This window comes from Pteropus vampyrus, unplaced genomic scaffold (genome assembly GCF_000151845.1).
Source record: "Pteropus vampyrus isolate Shadow unplaced genomic scaffold, Pvam_2.0 Scaffold368, whole genome shotgun sequence".
Lineage (NCBI taxonomy): Eukaryota > Metazoa > Chordata > Mammalia > Chiroptera > Pteropodidae > Pteropus > Pteropus vampyrus.
The window spans coordinates 773,916-783,820 of NW_011889149.1; the positions used below are offsets into that span (position 1 = coordinate 773,916).

Here is a 9,905-nt window from a genome sequence, read left to right on the forward strand (position 1 = left end):
GCTTTAGGATAGCAGCAACCTCAGTTTTTCCAGGTGAGTGGGTGTCCAGGAAGTGCCCACGGAGATGCTTCCAGGAGAATGAGTCACTTATTGGGAAAATGGCAAAAGAACTTATTTGCCAAGGAACCGAAAATATGTCTTTTTCCACTGCTGCCCTGATGTTGTCACTGGCAAGGCTACTCACTGCAGAAGCCAAGAAAAGGATGCCTGCCTTTAAAGTCTTTTGAGTAACACATCACGGCCCAGGATGGTAACACATCAAGGGTGCTCCCCTGCACTCAGAAGGGTCAATGGAAACTTTTCCCCTTTTTAAATCCTCAACCCCACTCCCCTTCAAAAGCAGCAGAACCCACTGTCTTCTCGTTGAAAGAGAAGCTACTGGGTCAAGAAGCATTTAAGTGTTTCACACATAATAGATAAGGTCTGTGGAATGAATAACCGGTTCATTGAGAAAATGAACGTCCGAGTTAAATCCTAGATTTCCTTCCCTTCTCCCTCAAACCTTTGTTTTCTTTTTCCTTACTTTCTCCCTTTCTCTCTTCTTCCTTCCTTTTCCACATTCCGTAAAATTTACCCTTTGTGTGTGATTCAGTGGCCTTTAATATATTCACAGTTGTCTACAATCATCGCTAATTCCAGAACATTTTCATCACCCTAAAAAGAAACCCTGTACCCATGAGCAGTCACTCTCCTCTCCTCCTTCCCCTCAGCTCCTGGAAACTACTAATCTACTTTCTGTCTCCAGGGATTTCTTATTCTGCACATTTCATATAAATGAAATCATATAATATGTGGCCTCATGAGGCTGACTTCTTTCATTTAATATAAGGTTCTCAAGGCTCATCTATGTTGTAGCATGTGTTATTTTTATTGCTGCATAGTATTCCATTGTGTAGACAGACCACTTTGTTTATGCATTCAAGCTGATAGTCATTTGGGGTTATTTCCACTTTTTGGCTATTGTGAATAATGCCGTTATCAACATTTACGTGCAGGTTTTCGTGTAAACATGTTTTCACTTCTCTGGGGTATGTATGTAGGACTGGATTTGCTCGGTCACATGGCAATTCTAGGCTTTATCTTTTGAGGAATTTCCAGACTGTTTTCCAAAGTGGCTGCACCATTTTAAATTCCTACCAACATTGTATGAGAGTTCCAATTTATCCACACCCTCACTAACACTTTTCAGTGTCTGTCTTTTTGGTGATAGTCATCCTAGTTGGTGTGCAGTGGTACATCATGATTTGCATTTCTCCAGTGGCTCATCATGATTTGCATTTCTCCAGTGGCTGATGATGTTGAACATCTTTTCATGTGCTTATTGGTAATTTGTATACCTTCTTTGAAGAAATATATATTCAAATCCTTTGCTCGTTTTTAAATTGGGTTGTCTTTCTGCTGTTGAGTTCTAAGAGTTCTTTATATTATGGATATTAGACCTTATTGGACATGTGTTTTTCAAGTATTTTCTCCTGTGGGTTGTCATTTCACTTTTTGGAGAGTGTCTTGTTCTAAGAATCAAGGTCGAACGGACTCCTGTTTCTTATACTCCATTATTTCTCAAAATGAGCTTGTTTCTGATGACTGGTTGCTTTGGGGTGGAGAACATGGAATTTTGGGGGTGATGTAAAATGTTCCTCATCTTGATAGTTGTATAAATCAGTGTTTGTCAAAACTGACTGAGTTTACTATTAAGATCTGAGCATTTTTCTATATGTACAGTATTCCTCGGTGAAAAAAATAGCTTGCTTCATTTATGGTCATGACTTTCTTATACAACTCTTCCTAGAGTTTTTTTTTTTAAATGGCCCCATCTTTTTTATAGAGGAGACAAAGATTATACTCCGTCATAAACATTATCTGCTGATTGGAATCTACTTTCTCCCTGAAAGGATTCTTCATGGAATTCCTTGACTTCCTACTCTGAGTCACAAATTTATAGATCTGTGGACAACTGCCATTTTTTTCTTCATTGTGCTCTTCATTTGATCTCATTATGTCTTTTTCCTGAATTCTCATTTCATTTTGCTAGACTATGTCTTTGTTCCCCCCAGCACCTCCAAAAAGGGCACACGGGAAGTCAATGTCCTGAGTCCTTATATATCTGAAAAAAAAATTTATTTGTTCTTTTGGGTAGGCATACGATTATAAGATTAAAACATTCCCTGAGAACTTGGAAGTCACTGTTCCAATATCTTTTATAATCTAATGTGGCTGATGTTCCCCCCTACACACACACCCCCATGTTTCTCACTGCTTCTTTGATCAGGTTTTTATTCAAAATTAGCTGTCTCAAAGTGATTTGACTTTTGCGGAATAAATTAATTTCAGTTTATGCCACAGGCTTCTTTTCTTCTGTGGTGGGTTTCTTTTCCACGGGCTTCTTCTCAGCTGCTGGTTTCTTGGTAGCTGCAGCCTTTTTTCCCACCAAAGTCTTCTTCTGCTTCGTAACACCAACAGTCTTCTTCCCTTTCTTCTCTACCACAGGCCTCTTGCCTGGAACCCCCTTCTTCTCATCTGATTTGGATTCTAGCGCTGCTGCTGCTTTATCTCCCCAGTGCTTGTGATTCTCGTGAATGGTGTTCTGGCGCATGGTCTTTGCATACGGGTTTAGCTTCAGCATGATTCTCAGATTTTTCAGTGGATTCTTCTTTAGGACTCTGCGATGAATCTTCTTGCACGGTGCTCAGGGGGCTCTCTGGATCTCTGGGATTTTCGAAATTCTGCTAAGGTCAGTACTGAGTGTCTTGTGTATGGGAAGGTTGTAGTTACTCTTGAGAGAGGCAGCTTTATGCCAAGTACCATACAGATCATCTAACTTGCAGAAGGCACTTTCAGTCCAAACGCAGAAATGGCCCGCCCACATGCCCACCAGGAGCAAGTTTCAAATGTTCAGTTTGCTTACATTAAGCAGAGTAATTCCAGAGATATTTCTGAAGGCTTTGATGATGCCGCTGTCCTCATTATAGATGATGCAAGGTCTCCCGCGCTGGATATGACAATGGTTTCTCATTTTGCCCTTGCCAGCTCTCATTCGCTGAGAAGCATACACCTTTTTATACTATTCCAGGCCTTAAGTTTCTTAAGCAAAAGAGCCTCCTTGGTCTTCTTGTAGCCTTCAGCTTTACCTTCAACCACCAAAGAAAGTTCAAGAACTTTCTCAATACGGTGACCTTTAGATATGACCAGTGCTGGTAAGGCTGAGGCAGCCAGAGCAGAGCAGATGACATATCTCTTCTGTGCTGTGTTCACTCTGCAGTGCCAATGGTGCCAGGTTTTGATTGGTGCAAACATGTCCCCCCCGCCACCCCCCACAGCATATATTGCCAAAAGCACCCTGGCCAGATGATGAGTCCCACCGCCTCGAAGAACTCTGGGAATTCGAGCTATAGCTCTGCCAGTCCCCCACGACTCAGCACTGGTTTGATGATCTGCTAATTCACTGACAGCATAGGGGTGTCTATTGTTTTTACGCAAGTTGATGTGAAAAGTTCACAATATCTGGTCACATGGGAGCCTTGAACACAGCTGGCAAAGTGACATTTTTGCCAGACGATTCCCTTTTTTTGGAGTACACCGATATCAGTGGATGAGCACACGCCATGGCGGGGAGAGGAGAAGGCCGTGCTCCTCAGTCGGGTGGCTCCTACAGGAACAGGGCTGATGAGAAGTTTGAGGCTAGTTAGATGTTTATTCTTCCCCAGAAACTTTTAGGACTTTATTCATTACCCTTAGATTGCTGAGATTGCTGTAATATCATCGGATAGTCTAGGAATTTTGTTTGGGTTTTGTTTTATTCCTTTATTTATCTTCCTTGACACTTGCGCCCTTTCAATCTGAAAATTCTTGCCTTTCTTCAACATATGGATATTTGCTTCTATTATTTCCACCCTCTCTGTCTCCTTCCTTCCTTTCTTCTCTTTCTCTGGAATTTCTAGATGAATTGACCCTCTTATCTCTTATTTTTTTTCTTTTTTTGGGACTTCTTTATCTGCTAATCTTTTAAGTGCTGGAATTTCCCCAGCCACCAGCCAGTGCATCTCTTGTCACTGACCACTTCCTCTCTGAATGATCACATCTATTCCTTTGGCTTTACCTCTTTCCTATGTATATTTTGAGGTGCGTCCAAACTACACTGACTTTCTCTGCAGCTCTTATGAGCTTCAGACCCAAATCCCCTTCTAACTGCTCAGCCTGTCCACACAGCTACCTTAAACTCAGCATCTCAAAAACAAAACAAAACAAAACAAAACCATGGCATCTCAACTGTTGTGTGAAAGGCTCAGAACCTGGGAAGAGGGTTCTCTTTCCTGTTTATGATAATCTAGCCAGGATGTCTAGGCCACTCCTCCTTGGGACCCTGAGATTTTCCCTTAGCACAGGCTCAGGGCACTGCCCTCCCTGAGGTTATAGGTTCAGCCTGTCTGGGACATTGACAGTTGGTTTTTTTGGGTGCTTTTTTTTCCCCTAATAAACAAAGCAAGAGGTCAGCTGGGATGAGCTAGCCACACTGTCTGAAAGCTAAGGAAGCGCTGTGGTTTCAGCTACGGTAAACATCTGGATGTAGAGGGTGAGGTGGGCAGATGCAGTCTGAGAGGGGAACCACGCTCATCATTAGAAGCCACAGGCCCTTGATTTCTCTCACTCGCCTCGTTTGGACAAAAGAATCAGGTTATTAGAATAGCAGAATTTCAGATCAATGACAAAATTATAGAAACACAAAAGGCAATATTTGGAAGGGATTCTAGAGATTATCTGGGTGCCGATGATTCAAAAAAAGAAAGTCCAGATGTGGTAAGAGACCAGCCCAAAGAGCCCCAGGGAAAATCAGGCATGTTGCATCCTGTCACCCCATTGCCCATCGCCTAGAGGGGACTAGGTGTGTTTACTGCACTGGCAAGAAGAACTGGATGGACTCATCCATGAGCCCCACTCCAGGATTTCCAGCTGGCAAGGCTCTTGGTGAAGGGTCAAGCAGCAGTTCAAAGGTCTTCAAGATCTGGGATTCCCTTTGTTCAGCGGGTAGTAGGGGAGGAGCAGTGCTAAGTCTCCCCTGGTTTATGGCTCCAGCTTATCTAACTTGTGTCAACTCACCTAAAAGCATTTCTGGATGTCTGTGAATGACCTACATACCAAGCCAGCAAGCCAGGACACATAACTCTTGAGGCCTCAGGTCTGACATTTCTGCTGATAACATGGCAGGAGAACTGATGGCGTGGTCTGGTGGATGTGGGACTCCTCACTCAGATTCCACTTCAGAACGAGGATGCTTATAGGTGTGAAAGAAATTCACAAAATGCCAAATGAAGTAAAATTCAACAGGTTGTGTTAACAGTACCAAAACTGACCTTTATTGAGCCCCCACCACCTGCCAAGCACTCTCCTCACTGCTCTAAACGGGCGAAGGGGAGCAAAATATGCCACCTCTAAATGTGCCACTTTGGTGTATTGATTATTTTGGATTAAAGTTACCGAGAAACAGCCAGCACAAGAAGGACAGTGTGAGCTAAGGGTGAGGCAAGGCACTTTTGGGCTTCAGAGGGAAAGAAATCCCTCTTTTATCTCCCTGAAAGCAGGAAATAAATCCCCCATGTTAAGGTACACTCCCCGTACCAGGTGGGTAAAAGGCATCCTTATCACCAGAGACAAGGAATTCAGGCTGAGAAAACTATTAACAAACCTTGTTACTTCTTCTCTAATTAACTACCCCAAGCCCAAACCCCTCTGTTTTGTAGATTCTTCAACATTGTTTTCTTGTCTATAAGGTATAAAAGTCTCTTTCTTCGGTCACTTCAGGGAGCCTCCTATCTTTGGAGCTCCCTTGTGTATGAAATTAAATTTGTTTTCTCCTGTTAACTTCTTTTGTGTCAATTTCATTATTAGACCAGCCAAAGAACTGAAAAGAGAAAAGAGAAAATTTTTCCTAACAAAACACTCATGAGGTAGGTACTGCTAGGAAAACACCAAGGCACAGAGAGGGTTTGCAGCTTGTCTAAGGTCATACAGCTAGGAAGCAGTAAGAGCTGGAATCTAACTAAACTCAGGCAATCTGGCTCCAGAACTCAGACACTTGGTCTATATGATCTTGCTTCTAGCAGTGATTGTCATTATTGACTGAACACTTACCTTGGGGGGACATTTGGCTAGTGCCTTAGAGCTACCTTTTTTCATTTACTCCAGAACAACCCTTTCAGGTATGAGGTAATATTCCCACTTAATGCATGAGGAAACAGACTCAGAGAGATTGAATCCCAGCTCTAACTGGTTGTGGGACTGGAATTCCGATATGAGGTTGATTCTCACACCCTTTGTCTCCCATGATCTTAAATGATGATTGTGGAAAGTGATGCCACAGCCAAAGGGTCCCTTACTATTCACTCTACTTGTGTGTTTGAAAGTTGCCTTAAAAAAAAAAAAAAACCAAAAAACCCAAATAGAAAAAATCCCAACTATGCCCTTAGCTACTGTGCTGTTCCAACTCGACAGGTTGCATGTTTCCTTGATGGATAGGGAAGGGAGAGGTGAAGGTTAGACTTGGGTCAGTAGAATTTCCCAAACTTTCCCAACCATAGAACTCTTTTTGTTTTCTTGGAAGCATTTTATAAGATGAGGATTCTGAGATTTTTCTTTGGAAAGCTGATTTGTCACTGTCTGGCCTCCCAGACAGTTCAGCCATAAGAGAGCTAGCTTCTTGTGGCTTGTCCTAGGGCTGGATATGAGTAAGAAGTCAGGAGTAGTGGGGGAGTAGGATCCCAGGAAGAAGGTGGTCACAGCGACATGCTCACGAGGTCCTAGGTACCATCCGACCAGGCATGGAGGAAACCTCTCTGAGCAGTGGCCTGGGACATAAAGACAGATAGGTCTTTCCTGGGGTAAGGGGAAGGGTCCATGCAGCATTCAAAGACAGAAGGCAAATGTGCTGAGTCAGGATGGGACTTGAAAATCTCCAAATTTAGCATCATAACTTCTCTTCCTTACATACATTTCCACTTATGAGATACTTCCCCACACAGCAACTCACTTCACCTTTATAACACTCAAGCAAGGTGGGCCACGTGGACACCACTTCCCCCATTTTATGGCACTGCCAAAAAATTTTATGTGACTCTTTAAGGTCACACGATCAAGGTCACGCAGGGAGACTGGGATGGGAGTCCAAGGCGTCAGCGCCCTTGCCACTTTGTCACCCAGCACTGCTAGGGGGTTGGTATCTTTACTTTTGGGAGGTCTGTTTGGTGTAGAAAATGCAGGTGCAGCCTTCAGTCACATGAGTATGTTCAGAGGAAGCTACACAAGCAGGAGGGGAGGACAAAGGTGGGTGTGAAATGTCCCCAGACAAGAGAGATGAGTTTTTCACGCACGCTCTGGGTTAGGATGGCAAGAGGCTGGATTCGTGAGCGATGAGGCATGGAAAGTAGAGGAGGGGGCCACAGTCAGGTAGGGACAGAGAAGGGATCTAGCAAGGAGTCTTTAGGGACAGTGCGTACGTCCATCCTACACTGCCTGCGGGCTGAGTGTAAGTTCTGCCCTGGTACGCCCGGAGGCCATCTGATTTCAGGCCCATACCTTGTCCAGGGTCAGCTCGGCAACTTGCCAGGCCAGGAGGCTGAGGCAGGAAGTGCTGCTTCCATATGTGTTCAATGGTGTGTGGCTTTGTTCTTGGAGGAGGATCAAGTTGAAATTCTCCAAAATTCCAAATGGATAGGGCTGGCCCGGGGGAAGCTCAAGTTAAAGGAATGTGAGAGGCTGGGGTCTAGTTGGGAGATGGTGAAGTCTTCAGCTTTCCAGAGAGCAAGAAGCCTCCTCCAGCTTTGGGTACTTCTGCAGTGGCTCAGGATGCCAAAGGCACAGTTATTCCTATGTTCTCTACATGGGATGTCCTCTTAGGATTTCAAAGCATTTACGGTATCTCAATAATGATGTTTGCTTTGTAGATGGATCTCTGCTTTTCGGACATCAAGTGAAAACATAAAGTCCCTAACAATGGTCATTGAGTCATTTTATAACTAGAATGACCATCCTTTGGTTTATCTGCTCTTCCAAAATTTTGGGTTTTTATATACTGAATTTCCTGAAATGGTTATATGTATAAAGGAATAAAAGGAGAAAAGCAAGCTCTATGCTCTATGTCTGACTCGATATTTTAGTTCTTGAGAGTGGTAAAAGTTCAGCTGAAGTTAATGTGTAGACATGAACTAGGCATCTAGAAACTAGCACCAACCAAAGCTAATTTAGCCTGGGTTTCCACAGGAAGCTTGGTGCTGAGCTGTTCAGATCAATTATTTATCTGAGTGTTACCAACCCTTTAGTCACACCTTCCTAGCTTTATTCTAATGTTTAGAGAGGTTGGTTCCCATTCATAGGCACAGCCTGCACCAAAGCTGTGGGGCACTGCTCACTTCATTCCACTCCTTGGTCATGCATAGCAACAGTCTCAAAAGGAAGACATGGGATGGGAAGTTAGGAGACCTGGTTTCTGATTCCTACGCTTCTACTAACTAGCCTCGAGGTCTTAAGCACTCTGTGCCTCAGTGTTCCCATCTGCAAAATTGGGATAGTGTTAATTGCCCTACCTACCTCACAGGGTTGTTGTGAGGATAAATCGAGACAATGAATGGAAAGTACTTTGACAAGTAAGTGCTATGCAAATTGTAAGAAATGGAAAAAAATCATGTTAAAGGCAATGGAATGGACATTGGCAGGAGGGTTAATGGGATTGTACAGCCCTTTCTCTGTGTGGCTTAAACCCAGGTCGCCATTGCTTTATACATTTTCACTTAGCACATATTTGTAATTATGCATGTAATAATGCACATCCTTATTTTAAAAAAATATCGCTGCTATATACTAATAGGGGCTTCCTGTGTGCTGGATACTATCTTAAGTCATTAAATACAATATCTCATTTAATCTTTACAACCTCCCATTTAGTAGGTATTTTTATTTTATCACCTTTCTTAGGGATGGATCCAGGTTTGTGAGGCCCTGAAACTTAAAAAAAAAAAAAATGAGGTAGGGGCTTTTTAAAAAAATTAAATTTCAATTATAAAATTACAAATACAAAATTAAGTACAGAGCCTTGACAGATGAGGAGTCCCAAAGCTTCACTTGCTTCATGGCCTGGTTTGCAGATGCAGAAATTAAATCTCTGAGAGGCTAAGTCATTTGCCCAAGGTCATACAGCTTGTAATTAGTGGAGGGGGAACTTAAAGCCATGTCTGCCCAGCTTATCATACTACCCTTCACTGAGCATGAGAATATACAAAACAGCACTGACTATGGGCCAGCTCTGTTCTAAGCACTTAACATATTTTAAATCATTTAATTCTCATAACAATCCTATGATGTGGGTATTATTTTTACTCCTCACTTTTATATATGAGGACACCGAGGCACAGAAGTTAAATAACTTGCCCAAGGTCACACAGCAGCAAATGAGAACTCTGAGACAGTGAGTGAGTCTTGGTTTTCCAAGACATACAATTTGAATTTGTAGTAAACATAACCTAGAAGGTGCATCCTCAAGACTCCTTCAGTACCCAACGCTCTCAAAAGAAAAATTGAACTCGAACCTCTTGCTTTATAGCTTCCCCAAGATCTTAACCTCAAACCTTAGCCAAATCCTTGGCTCTCAGCCAAACTCTATGGCAACTTTGCCAAGTAATTTAGTACATAGAACCAGGGCTTAAAATTGGATATACTGTACCCAAAAGAGATAGGGTGATGAGTTTATCCTCAGAGCAATCCAGCGAGGTACTGTTATCCTTGTGTTTTGTTTACTTAATTAAAATTCTATTTCTTAATATATAGCAATTGAAAATTTTCACAATTTTAAAGCTCCAAAAAGTACAGTCTTAAGTTTCCCTCTTCTCTTGTTCCTCAGTCACACAATTTCCCTTCTTGGA

The 9,905-nt window shown here is 42.6% G+C and overlaps 1 pseudogene; it reads right to left on the minus strand.

The window, feature by feature from the left end:
* Positions 1-2,326: 2,326 nt before the first annotated feature.
* Positions 2,327-3,638, minus strand: LOC105305193 (annotated as a pseudogene).
* Positions 3,639-9,905: the final 6,267 nt, after the last annotated feature.